We start from the raw sequence: 15,460 nt of genomic DNA on the forward strand, positions 1-15,460 counted from the left end.
GCATTTACTTTCTGAAATCACCTCGTCACGTTACGGCGATCGTAATTTCTTAAGTTCACGTTACGTTACTTCGCGTCCGTCGCGTCCCGTTACGTTTAAATTCATCGTAATCCCGGCATTACTCGTTTACGCGGGATGAATTATCATAAGTTGCTACATAATCTCCATTTACGTGGAGAATTATCGTATAAGTTACTACGGAAGTAAAACGCTTGCGTAAACATAGTATACGTGACAGATAGTGTGGTGATGTGTCTGTGTGTGTGTGTGTGTGTGTGTGTGTGTACTACGTTTACGCGAGTGTTACTTCTGTAGTAACTTACGAGATAATTTACTCGTTTACGCGGAGTAAATTATCGTAAGTTACTACAAAATCCCGTTTACGCGAAAGAATTATCGTAAGTTACTACAGAAGTAACGTTCGCGTAAACGTAGTGTGTGTGTGTGTGTGTGTGTGTGAGTGTGTGTAATTAAAATTATTTATATTTATATTATACATGTATATAATTTATTTAGTATTTATAGGATGATCTCTCGGCAGCAGGACGAGAAAAGCGGAAAAGCGACAACAATATTTCGATAGATTCGATAGATCGTATGGATGACATGCCCTTTTTAGAAGAGGATGTAGGCCAGTCATATTAGACATCGAACCTTCCAATTACTCTTTTCAGGTTCCAACTACCATGAATCGTTTTAATTTAAGGTGCTGTAAGTGGGATTAATTTTGCTTCGCATAATTAATGCGCATTAAAATGTTATTAACAATATTATCAACAAAAAACGCAATTTTTTTTATTTTTTCTCAAATATCTCGAAAACTAAGCCTAAGCAAGATAGGGTAATTAATTATACGTACCTTTTTTGTAGAGCGTAAAATTATCTACAATAATGATCTGAACAACATTTATCGTCAAGTCAGTCGTTTAGCTTGCACGCGCCGTCAAAGTCCGAGACTCGGATCTCGAAAACCCTCGATTTCATCGTTTTTTTGATGTTGCGTCGGTGATTTTTTTCAGTCATTTAAAATGGAATTAAAAATTTCCAAAAAATCACACATCATCTGAGAACTACAAAGAATACTTTTCAGGGTGTAACCGATTTTTTAGACCCTTTTTCTTTAGTTTGTTCTATGTAAGCAAAAAATTTTGATTTTTTGGATTACTCTTAATTTTTTGCTGTTTTCAGACCTTAGAATTTATTTGAGACAAATTTTATCGTATGCATCTTGTTGTGGACGAAATTTGCAAGAAAAAAGGACCCTTGTATTTTCTTCGTACGACGAACGCTGATTTTTTTATTCACACGCAAAGTTATCTAATATCTAATATTGCGCATAGGTCGGATAACGCTTGTTTTACACTAAAATAATTATTTTTTATTGAAATTTACGTAATTTTTCGCATTATTATTGAACCATATTGCAAAGCCGTTTTCAACACATTTTCTCATGTTTACTTATTTATTAACAAATTGTTTATTTAAAAATTATTATAAACAATTAGAAAAACATGTTATAATCGTTGTACTCGTCGTCTCATATCAACTCGAAAAATGTTTTTGAAAAATTTATTCATATTATTTACAACATTTTTATTCAAACATACAGCAGTGCACCTTTGACTATTTTCCACACCACCTCTGAGGTAAAGTCAATGGTGCGTTTTTTCCTTAAAAAAAAACCCCCCGAATTTACTGAAAAACGTACGACTTTTTGACGATCTTGAGGCAAATGTTAATATTCATCAACATCTGCGTGTTGGATAATTTTAGTATCCAAGAAATGTCAAATAATTATCACATAGAAAAGAAAGGACATATATTCAATGCTTGTGGATTAGGCCTACAGGGAAAACCACAAAAAACGCACCATTGCATTGGCTCAGAGATGGTGCGAAAAATAATCAAAAGATGCACTGCATGTTTGAATAAAAAAAATGTTATAAATAACATAAATAAATTTTTTAAAAACATTTTTTGAGTTGAAATAAGACGACGAGTACAACAAATATAACATGTTTTTCTAATTGTTTATAATAATTTTTAAATAAACAATTTGTTAATAATTAAGTAAACATGAGAGACGGTGTTAAAAACGGCTTTGCACGATGGTTCAATAATAATGCGAAAAATTACGTAAATTTTAATAAAAAATAATTATTTTAGTGTAAAACAAGCGTTATCCGACCTATGCGCAATATTAGATAACTTTGAGCGTGAATAAAAAAATCAGCGTTCGTCGTACGAAGAAAATACAAGGGTCCTTTTTTGTTGCAAATTTTGTCCACAACAAGATGCATACGCTCAAATAAATTTTAAGGCCTGAAAACAGCGAAAAACTAAGAGTAGTCCAAAAAATCAAAATTTTTTGCTTACATAGCTACAAACTAAAGAAAAAAGGTCTAAAAAATCGGTTACACCCTGAAAAGTATTCTTTGTAGTTCTCAGATGATGTGTGTTTTTTGGGGAATTTTTAATTTTATTTTAAATGACTGAAAAAAATCACCGACGCAACATCAAAAACTGATGAAATCGAGGGTTTTCGAGATCCGAGTCTCGGACTTTGACGGCGCGTGCAAGCTATACGACTGACTTGACAATAAATGTTGTTCAGATCATTATTGTAGATAATTTTACGCTCTACAAAAAGGTACGTATAATTAGTTACCCTATCTTGCTTAGTTTTCGAGATATTTGAATAAAAAAATAAAAAATAAAAAAAATAAAAAAAATCGCGTTTTTTGTTGATAATATTGTTAATAACTTTTTAATGCGCATTAATTATGCGAAACAAAATTTACTTACAACACCTTAAATCAAAGCGATTCATGGTGGTTGCAACCTGAAAAGAGTGATTGGAAGGTTACCCCTCTAAATTAGTCTAATATGACTGGCCTAATGCGTAACACTACAAAACGCATGATATCAGTACAAAATTACCTTTTTCAAAAAAGGTAAAAAAAGGGCGCCAAGTACACGCGTGGTTGTTACCTCGAAAAAAAACCCAAGTGGTAGTATTATTAATTTTATTCAAAAATAAATAAAATCTATTCTAACCTAGGTGGTAGTAGCTTTAATTTTTTTAAACAAAATTATTAAATTACAAAATTGTTACTTTATTTAATCCAAGTGATATCTACTTCGAAAAAGCCTAAATAACAAGTAGTATCTATTAAAAAAAAAAAAAAAAAAAAATGTGAAATCTTTTAATACTGCGCCAATTACAATTACAAGAGAATATATACCTAAATAAAATTAAGTGGTATGTATCTTTGTATTCCTGAGAGTCTTTCTATCAAGTGGTAATATAATAGTTTTAATTCTCCTTGATAAAATTATAATATTACAAAGAATTATTTTAATCACAAAAAATTAAAGAGGTAACATTATAAAATAAAAATATTTAATTAAAATAAAATAAATAAATTTTTCTTGTAAAAAACTTGGCGCTGCTTTGTCCAAGGTCAACCTAGACAAACTTGCATAGGTGCATATAAGCATATGCATAAAGAGATGGATTGGTCTATTTCCTTTTGCACATATACATATAAACCAATTAATTTCTTATGTTTATGCGCTATGCAAATTTGTCTGGATAAGAGCCTCCGCACAAGACTCTCGTATGATATCGTAGCGTAACGTAACGTGGATTAACGCACAAGAAACGTATCGGTTAGAGCCTCCGCACAAAATTTTTGTATGGTAACGTAACGTAGATCAACGCACAAGAAACGTATTGACGTATAAAGCGTCATGTGCGTTTCTTGTGCGTTGACCCACGTTTAGTTACACTACGCGTTGCCATACGAAAGTCTTGTGCAAAGGTTCTAAACCTTAAAAAAGCAGCGCCAAGTTTTTTACAAGAAAAATTTATTTATTTTATTTTAATTAAATATTTTTATTTTATAATGTTACCTCTTTAATTTTTGTGATTAAAATAATTCTTTGTAATATTATAATTTTATCAAGGAGAATTAAAACTATTATATTACCACTTGGGTTGATAGAAAGACTCTCAGGAATACAAAGATACATACCACTTAATTTTTATTTTAGGTATATATTCTCTTTGTAATTGTAATTGGCGCAGTATTAAAAGATTTCACATTTTTTTTTTTTTTTTTTTTTAATAGATACTACTTGTTATTTAGGCTTTTTTGAAGTAGATATCACTTGGATTAAATAAAGTAACAATTTTGTAATTTAATAATTTTGTTTAAAAAAATTAAAGCTACTACCACCTAGGTTAGAATAGATTTTATTTATTTTTGAATAAAATTAATAATACTACCTTTTTTTTCGAGGTAACAACCACGCGTGTACTTGGCGCCCTTTTTTTACCTTTTTTGAAAAAGGTAATTTTGTACTGTATTCTAGCCTCCGTAACGTATTTATTCTTGTGGACATTTAGGTGATTAATTATTAATAGACCTGAGAACAGCTTGACAATCAGATAAGATAATTATCTCACTACCACCCACACATCCGCGCGTCCAAAGCAAACGAAGAGCAGAGCAAATAGCGAAGGCCTCCGCAGTGTAGGAAGAGCAAAGGCCGGGCAGACTAATCTTAAAAGCCTCCTCCTGATCGCAGATCACAATACTCGCTCCCGTGGACACCGCTGCCTCCCTACAGGAGCCATCCGTAAAGAAGATGTCTGGGTTCGGGCCCAAATGATATTTACTAATAATTTTTTGGATAAGAGAACAGTCAGAGAAACTCTCTCGCTTTCTCCCCGCTCCGATGTCCATGTCAACGGCAGGAATAAACGTGTGGGCGCTGTACGAGCCGCTAAAGACCGGGAATTTCTCAACAGGACCAATGAGGTGCTTAGTTCGATTAACCCTTTTCCTTATCTCAGACAACAAGGAGGACCCATACGTAGGCTGTCTATACCGTACGAAATTTTCACCCTCATGTAGCGCACGCATCTTATCACATAAACCATTTTGATTATGGGCAATAGCCTTGTTGGCAAAGTTGACACCTAGCAACATAGCCCGGTCCTTCAAGTATGTCACTTTAGCCTCCGCAACAATCACATTGTTGGGGGTGGAATTCCTATAGCCAAGGGCCGTACGAATACCAAGAAACTGAGCCCTTTCCAATTTAAGCTGCAAAGAGGCCATTTTGGGAAAGAACACGAAGCTTCCATAATCAATAATTGACCTTACAAGACTCTTATAGAGCATAAGTGCAGTATTTACCTCCATCCCCCTAGAGACTCCACAGAGGTATCTAATAATAGAATTTGCTCGGTTTACCTTGCCCCTTACTTCCTGTATTTGACGCTCGAAGCTCAGCCTGTTGTCCAGCCAGACACCCAGGAATTTTGCACCGCCGCAATTGGGAACGTCACATCCATCAATACGTATATTCAGCTGTCTATCGATGTATCCACTCCTGGAAAACTCTACTAACGCAGTCTTCCTTGGCTCCAGATCGAGTCCCATGCCGCGCAAACGGTCAGCAATGATGTTAATCGCTCGTTGTAGCAAGAGTCGATTACGCTCTCGGTTCGATCCACGGATGTACAGCCCGATGTCATCCGCAAACTCGACCGCCTCAACACCCTCCGGTAAGTCCGCACACAGACCCTGCGTGTACAAAGAGTATAATACCGGGCTCAGGACAGCACCCTGCGGGAACCCCCTGTAAACAAGTCGATCCACCGAATCGCAAGCGTTATTAACTATGAATCGAACTTTTCTTCGGTATAGCCAATTACTAATGAATACTAATGAATCTGGCTATGGCGGGGGGTGCAATCAAGTGCTATCAATCTCCTCAGCATTACCCCGTAATCCACACAGTCATACGCGGCAGAGACGTCAAGGAACGCAGCCAGAGTATATTCCCCGACGCACATTGCAGTCTTAATATCTGCAACAATTCTCACCAGGTTGTCGGCGCATGACCTGTCCCTGCGGAAACCGCTCTGCGACGGGCTAAATTTATCTTCCTTCTCTGCCCACCAGACCAGTCTTTCATTGATAATCCTTTCCATCACCTTGCTGACACAGGAGGATAATGAGATAGGCCTAACCTTTTCACAGCCCACCTTATCAATGAAGATTACTTGGTCATTAAACCAATCACTGGGAAGGGAACCAGTAGACCACACCCTGTTGAAAATGTCCAGCAGGAAGTCCCTAGCGCTGTCCGGGAGAGCCTTGATGGTCTTGTATTTAATGCCGTCCAGACCGGGAGATGAGTCCTTCCGTATCATCTCCAGAGCTCTGACCATTTCCCCACGAGAGAACGGTGCATCCAGCTCGTCATCAGGATGGCACTCCCCAAAATCGGATACAGGTTCCACACCAACAAAGGACGGGGCCAAGCCCTCAATAGTGAACCTGATCACGTCTTCCCTATTCCTGGTGGGCCAAGTATTCCACTCCAAATTTCTTCTGGCATTCTTAAAGATGCGCATAGTCTTCCAGACGTATGAAAGACTCGTGAACCTGTCAATTCCCTTGCAAAATTCCTCAAAACTAGCTTTCTTCTTTAATTTAATGGTCCGTCTAGCCGAAGCTGCCGCCTTTTTATACCCAAGCCAATCGTGTAGGCTCTTGGTATTCTTAAAGGCCCTCAGGGACTCTCTTCTAATACGAATGACCTCGTCGCATTCTCCGTCCCACCATTATGCGAAGGTCTCCTCTTGTTCGGGGGAATCCTCGTAGGAGAGATAGGATATTTCCTGCCAGAGGCTACAGCCACAGCATTCCTGACAATATCAATGAAAGAAGAATAGCAGGCCTCTAAATCTGTTTCCAGAAGATCCCGCAGCAGCGGAGTCTTCTCTCTCATTTCCGATTCTACCACCTGTTGAAATCGACTCCAGTCAGTCTTCTTTGTGGACAAACGGTTCGTGATCTTCCCATAAATCAAGGGAGTACTATCGAAGGAGAAGGAGATAGGATGGTGATCGCTTCCCCACGAATCCGAGATCTGCAAATAAGAAATGTCCCCGGCTATGCCACTCGTGCCAAATAATAGGTCCAAGTTAGTGTCGCGTTGCCCCCTAGCACCATCACAAGAACAGGTGTCCACGTTGACACATATAAGACCCCCACCATCCATAACATCATAGAGAAGGTCTCCCCTGGCATCCGTAGTAGGACAGTTCCATGTGGCATTCTTAGCGTTAAAATCACCCAGAACAATAGTGTCAAGGCCATTCATACCAACAGCACTGAAGATGGGCGCGAAGTCGCGTCTAGCCATCGGTTCGCTGGGATGCCTATAAACAGCAACTATGTTTATATTTCGAGAGAGATTGTTTGTCCTAACGCAAACAACGTCGTATCCAACAGGCAGGCAACCACGTATTGGCACCTCAGCAAAATCCACAGAAGTACGTAAAGACATAGAGACGCCACCACTCCCCAATCTGTTAGCGCCACTCACCGACCTGAAGTTGGGGAAGGAGACCCTACGCGGGCCTTTGCATCTAGTCTCCGTCAACACAACAACATCATACTCCATGACATGTTTCGTCAGTTCCTCCTTGCAGCTCTGATACCCTCGACAGTTCCACAAAAGAAGGTTGAATTATACAGTGGGGGGGGGGGAGGGAATCTCTCCCCATTCCGCATGTATACTGTCCTCCTTGTCCTTGATTGTTAAAATCTCTTGTTTTCTTCCTTATTTATACACCAGTATCGCCGCTCGGAGGGGGAGGGACACGATTTTGCCACTCATTTGTCAAAGCCTCAATCAGGCCATCCCTTGCTGAGGGAAACCTCCTCATTAACAACATAATGCTCTCAATAATCTCTTCCACAGCACTATATTCCCGGCCCTCGCTATTCCTCTCCGGTTTGCGCCGCACCACCTGGGACCAGGCAGCCCCGCGGGGCGCGGCCAAGGCCAGACCCCTCTTATCCCCCGCTATTTCCTCTTCACGTGTATTAAACTGGCCATAATAATTGCCAATCCCACCAGAGACTGACCGTTCCTTCGTACTTGATCTAGAGGGATCGCCTCGCACGCCGAAGCGATTACCACGCTCCGATCTCTCACGAGTATACGATGTATCCGGGGCTGCTGATTTTCGAAGAGGCAGGGCAGGCCAACTCACAGGGTCAATCCTGCTGTCCAAGGGCCTTACTGGAATTGGAATTTCCCCCTCAGCGATCCGTCTCGCACTAAGAAAAGAAACACCGTTATAGGCCATAATAATATTGATATTCTTATTTTTTCCATGCACAGGACAGCCACGGTATGTGGATTTATGCTGTCCACCACAGTTGAAGCAACATATAGATTTCTCACATTGACCATGCGCTTTTTCACCGCATACTATGCATCGCGTCTCACTTTTGCATGCATTTTTAGTATGTCCAAACTTGAAGCAATTAAAGCATTGCCTAGTCTGAGGAATAAATGGTCTTACTCTTAAATTAACTTCGTTGTGAAAAATTTTAAGATCCTTGACTTTGTCCAGCTTAAAGGTTATAGAAATATTACTCGAGGCCACCAGAGTCGATTTTTGCGTAACCGCATCCCACTTTGTTCGGTACATTCTTTCAATTTTAATAACATCCGACTTGTCCTGCATCGCATCCCAAAGCTCCGGAATCTCAGCCGGCCAATCTGAAACGACTCCTTTACAAACAACCGATCGTTGCTCTACATAAGCCTTAATCTTAGGAACATGCATGCCATCAATTAAATCAAGCGCACGGTTAGCATCAACCGCTTTTTTAAAAACTGCTTCCGCTGTAAAATGGTTAAGCATATCCACTGAAATCGGACAGATTTGTAAATCTAACAAGATCATCCAAATTTTAGTTTTATTCATGCCCTTGCGAGTCGTCGAATGTTCAGGTGCAAGTTTAATACTAATTCTGGCTTTACCTGAATGTTTATCATCGAATCTCGTGAATCGCTGAATCTCCGGATTATCCCTACATTTATATAGCTTGTGGTCACGTATAACATATATCTCCCTCTCCAAAGCAGACGGCAACAATCCCACGGTGGTCTCACGCGGTGAACCGCCCGTATTCACGTGATCACTCCACTACAATAACATGGTCATCTTGATTATTCTTGTCGCCCGTCGTTAAGCAATTCGTCAGCGGAACCGTTTTATGTACAAAAAATTCACGGTCCCCCGTGTCACGCTTCCTTTTTTCCACCCGATTCATATCCACGTCCATCTCATCCTCCCGACCGGATGGCTCATTTCGTCCTGTATAAATATCCATATCCCTCTGAAGCACAGGGGTATCACACCGACTGTCCATTCCAGTCCGGTTAATTTCCGTCTGTTCATTAAGCGTTAATTCTCTCGTGAACTCGTCAAATTGTTCCAGAGAGACACTCGTTTTGTATCTCTTATTGCACTGGGTGTCGCTTCTCTGTGTTCGCACATCGACGCTCGAATTCACGGATTTATCCAATATCTGGATATTTATCCTTACAAAGTAAGGGAACGCTCCCCCTCCGAGGGGGGAGCAATAATTCAGAAAATTAACCCTCCCGAATAACTGGGGACCGCGAGAAAATAATCGCGGCAAAACATATGCTCTACAGACGAGTATCAAAGAGGGGGAACACGAGCGCAGGCAGAACACGTCCGACTCGCACGACGGCTCGAGCGGAACTCTGCATCAGGTGATCGGGAGAGATGATTACTGGACGGATTATTAAAATTCGCTCCAGGGCCAAGCAAAACAATCGGTTCTTTTCAGAACCACCAAATATTAAGACAAGGAACACCTCAGCAACATCCAATCGGTTCTTTTTAGAACCACCAAATCGGTTCTTTTCAGAACCACCAAACATTAAGACAAGGAACATCTCGAAACTCGAAACATCTCGACAACATATATCAAGTTACGAATATCTTTCTATCCGTTTAATCCTTAATTTTTTGTATAAAAAAGAAAATAAAAATAATATAATATTTGTGAAAATAATGGTTAACAGCTACGTGATAATATCGCAGACTTTATATATTTCTTCACAATTTATAGCACATAAAAAATGGCTTCTCTTTCGCAAAAAATAAATCCAATTACCATAAACACGAGATACCATCACTTACATATAAAAATATTTTTTTGTTATATAAGAAAATATTTCAATGTTAGGAAAGACTGTGTAAAAAGCAAAAATGGATAAAAATCGCATTATAAACTTAATGTTCAAATTCGAAGAATCTAGGAATTCAAGAAATATTACAAAATAAATTTCGTATTTAATTTTAATATAAAAAAATAGAACGTGTTATCGCTCGTCGAAAGCAAAAGCTAAGTAATGTTACGGCCAATATTCCGAGCAATATTAATTAATTACGGTATTAAAATAAGAAGCTATATATATACATTTTGAATTGTAATTATCGAGCCAACGTTTTGACCTACTTGGTCTTCCTCAGGGCATTACATTCAAACTTACAAGTAGTATAAATAAAAATAATAATAACTGTTAGAGTTTACTTTATCAACACTGAAAATTATAGTCATCGCCGATGAACGATTACGACACGCAAAAGAAATAAGGTAAAAGCCAACTTCGAATTAAACGCCGTCACCGGCCACATAATTACAATAATTGTTACCTATTGCAATAAATCCTGATCTGAGTTATAGTTGACGGAGATGCTAATTTCGTGCATTTTCTGTATATTTTAAAAGGTTCTTGACGCAACACCGATTTCTACTTCCATTTAATATCAGACATGACAATTTCCGACGTTGAGCATGACTGATACTAGGATCATACAGAGGATTGCCCCTTTTAAAATATACGGAAAATGCACGAAATTAGCATCTCCGTCAGCTGCAACTCAAATCAGGATTTATTGTAAAATTATTGTAATTATGTGGCCTGTGACGGCGTTTAATTCGAAGTTGGCTTTGACCTTATTTCTTTTGCGTGTCATAATCGTTCCATCGGCGATGACTATAATTTTCAGTGTTGATAATGTGAATTTCAACAGTTATTATTATTTTTATTTATATCACTTGTAAGTTTGAATGTAATGCCCTGAGAAAGACCAAGTAGGTAGAAACGTTGACTCGATAATTATAATTCAAAATGTATTATCGTTTTTTATTAATACCCTAATATTGCTCGGAATATCGGCCGTAACGTTACTTAGCTTATAATTTTAATATTTCATTTACTTATAAATAAGATACGGAAAATAATGCGACATCGTAAAAATTATAAAATATCGCGAAACAATTTTTTATATAATTACATATGCATTACGTATACAATAGAATATAATTATAGGTAATAATGTTGTAATTATAATTATCATATTATTTGTAATTATATTATTCCAGTAAACACATACTTAGTCGGTGGAATAATAGTTGCAGATGCATAATAATACAATTATAATTACATATTCACCTATGATTGTTATATTGTATGTAATACGTATTAATTGTGTGCATCAAATTGTATTAAAAATGTTTTTTTAATCAAATGCACGCGCGAGCAATACAGCATGACTGACCATTTTTACGCGTTCGCGGTTCTGTATTTGAACCTTTTATCGACCGTGACGGTAACGTAGCGCGCTCGCCTGCACCGCTCTGCACCGTAGCTCACCGGGTAACGGAACTCATTAATGCTCCCCACGAATTGCTCACACGGACGCACGGTAGAGAGACATGGTTGCCGCGTCTTGGATTTTTTAGCAATACGGAACCTGAAAATATGCTTTCTGGCCGTCCGTAGCAGAAGGCAGTAACGTATCAAGGCTGATAAGCATCCGCTTTTTATAAATTACATATATTCTTATGCACACATGTGCAATACATGTGTCTCGCGTACTTGGCGCGAGACACTACCGTGTCTCTTGATAATATCTATCTAATTATTATGTGTATGTTTATAATAATTGTCTGATGACAAATAATAACAGTAGCACAATTGAGAATGTGAATTAGTATACATAGTATATATTGACGCGGGTACTTATTAGACTTGGCAATTTACTGCATCTCTTGCACCTCAAATAATTTTTTTCTTGTAATGTAAATGAATGCTGTAAAACTATTTCAAAGAATCTATCCATTCTTGATGGGGTAAAACAATAACTTCTATAACACAAATGCAATAAATATTAAATTTATATAGTATTGATTTATATAACTAATTTTATTCTGTCTTTATATAGAAAAATATACACTCAGTCTTAGTATCAGAGTAGTAGGGTAACGCAGCTGATGAACAGTATAGATAACAAACTGACGAAAAATCTTAATTATTATAACATAATGATATTAATAATTAAGATTTTTATCCAGTTTGTTAATTATCTATAACTGCATAACGTGCAGTTTACGCCGAAGCGGCTGTTTTAACGCGAGCGATATGTTTCGTCGACGGATGATTAGCTAATTATGATTGTATACAGAATACTGAATATTTGCGTAAAGTATCGTTGCCTCGCGAATAAAGTCGAAGGACCGTCGAGAAGAGGAAGCTCGCGGTGCTTTCATTTCCCTTTCGAGTGCGCTTTTCAATCTTTTATCCGTTTTCGCCTCCGTCTTCGTTTCCATTGTTAGTATGCGACAGCCGTTACTCACTCCATGAAGAGTATCATTGCTTTGTCGAATAATATATAAACAAAAGAGATGTCGACTTTCCTTGTGCTTAGAAATCCAAACAGATTTGATTTCGAGAATCATAAAGAAATTGTATTGTGTTACTTTTTTTCCATCGCGGCGAGTACCTAATCGTTTTTATACATTTATAGTTTACAAGTATACATAGTACTTGAAAAGAAAGAAAAAAGGTGATCGTCGCGTTTTTTTTAACAGAGACGGGCAAACGTGTAACTGTGTTCACGTTGCCCGACTTAAATCAAACTCGGATGCTACAAGTATTTAGTTTTTATCCATCGGGACTTTAGGATGCCGCGAATGCTGATATCAAGAATAATTATGATTTATCTTAGTGGAGTACGTACATCTTTTCGGCTTAGAAACGAAGACGATGACGATCAAACGAACGCTTCCGTTCTTGTCCCAAAATTGTTTTCGTTTTCTCTTGTAGCGAACGTTTCGAGGAATTTGCTTACGACGGTTCGTTAGCATATGTCTCGCGGTACTTAACGATTATACGGAGCCGTCATATTTTCCACAACGCGTCGGGAAAAAATTGAATAGTTTCTATATGTATTCAGAGAATATGTTGATTCATCATATTATTCTTTCAAACTTGCTTCCTCCTTTTAAAAATTTACACCAAGAGAAACTTTTGTTACATATTACTTTTATTTTGATTTTTTTTAACATCTTTATTTTTTAAAAAGGAAACGAAAACCGTAGAAGACAATTATTAAACTTATCTTTATCGTGTTGAAAATTCATTTAATTTTATCGCTACGTGTCTCAACTTCTCTTGTTAAAAACAAAAACTAATTTTATAGCTTTATGATTTTACATATAATTGTTAAGGTGGCTCTAAAGTGACATCGTTAGTCAATAATACAACTCACATAAAACTTGATAAAATACATTATGATTTTTCCTGAACATCTTATCTAAATAAAAATTATTAATATTGATAATGTTTCCATTGATTTTTATAAGTAGTTTATAAATTTATAATAACTATAAAAGGTCGATTGATTAATGTTGTCTTGATTCTTTCGCGTCAGTGCGCAAGTACTGTGTAGATAGTGTAGATCTAGCAGCCGACTCGCTGTCTCCCCGCTGGCGTATATAACCTCTAGGCCGGTATTCATAGTCGGTTCTTATATTTAAGTCCGTCTTAAGTACGATCTTAAGATGCCATTAACCAATCACAGAGCCGTATTAGCATCTTAAGATATTACTTAAGAAAGTCTTGAAATAAGGTCTGATTATGAATACCGGCCTTAGCGTGTCCATGACATTTTACTTCCGTGACACGCACATGCATCATCACTTTCTCGATCAAATATTTCTTAAAAATCCATGGCAACACACAACCTTTCATATACCACTGGAAAGCTTGTGACTTCATCTTTCAGTGTTCAGTTTTTTATTAACATCTCTAGTTTTTCTTAAAAGATATTATATCATTTCCGGTAAAAATTCAATAACCTCCCATAAGAGCTATGTTAAAAAATGATTTTTTATATTGCTCGTTTGCAATAATTTACATGGCAACAGGGTCTCAAATTTTAAGAGATGGTTTATTATATGTTAAAGAACAACCTTCCAAAGTTTTATTTATATAGCTAGTCTTTTAGTTTACCTTAGAACCACTTTTTTCAGTTTTGTCAGATGCGATTTGTGCGAGCTTATTTCGTGGAGCAAATATTTTGTTGCGTTTTCGAGAAAGTGTTCATCCGATCATTAGCGAAACGACGCAATCCATTTATATTCGATCACGAGGGACTATGCGCAAATTTTCGCATTGTTTGCGGATTTTATAACTTTATTGACAAATATAAGATCTAAGATCTTCCGCATAACTGATTTACGATTAAACTTGCGCTTTATTGAGGCTCAGATGTACATCCGTCTGTATCACGTCAATAAAAATCTGGCAGCAAAACGTGTATGAATTCATTCGTTTAGCAAAGGATGCGCGTTGACCTTAGAAGCGCACGTTGGAATTTCATCCGGAGGGAAAAAACATTGTCGCGTTTTTTTAATCTTTCTGATTCTCAAAATTAAATTCTTCGTGTATATTTTTTTGTGCAATGCTCATAATATTATTTGATTTTTGTAGATTAATTTTCTTTTCATGAAATATATTTTGGCAACTATGCCGTCTATAGAAAGAAATCTGTCGGACCTGTGCTAACTCGGACCACGTGCGTTTCTGACGTTTAGATATTAGTGAAATTCGGTTAGAGTGATTGAATTCTCTTAGAAAACAAAAAAATGACCTGTCTCGTTTTTTGATAGAAATTCGATAGAGATGCTAAATATTAATTTATTAGGTGCGTTCAGGAAGACGCTATTAGTGCTATTTGCTTATTTTATCCTTGTTTTACACCTGATGAGCGATAAAGATAAAATGATGCAATAGCGCTAATAGCGCGCTTCTCGAACACAGCCATTGTGTTATAAATTCGACGTTCGCTTTTCGCGTGAGACTGGCATCGGCTTCCTATCTCGCTAAACGGGCCTTTTTAAGTCGGATACGTTTCTTTTATTATAATATAGGGAAGAGAAGAAGCTATAGGGATAGGTACGCATACATTTTGTACGACAATATTGGGGGTCTATCGTTTGTATAATACGATTATTTTTTCTCTGGGCCCGGAGCCTCGTCCACGATGACGATATCGCGGACACGGGATGTCTCCAGGATCGTGCTTCGATTATTTTGTACTAAGAATAATTTTGCATAAATTTCTTTTGTGCCTTTTATATCACATGTATTTTTCAAGCAAAGTTCATTTGTAGAATTTACGCGATGGAAGATATATATGGGGCGTTCCGCGCCAAATCGGACACCATTTGGGTTTTGCATCTTCGATTTTTTT

This window comes from Temnothorax americanus, unplaced genomic scaffold (genome assembly GCF_048541705.1).
Source record: "Temnothorax americanus isolate GAGA-0224 unplaced genomic scaffold, ASM4854170v1 Scaffold8, whole genome shotgun sequence".
NCBI classification, from domain to species: Eukaryota; Metazoa; Arthropoda; class Insecta; order Hymenoptera; family Formicidae; genus Temnothorax; species Temnothorax americanus.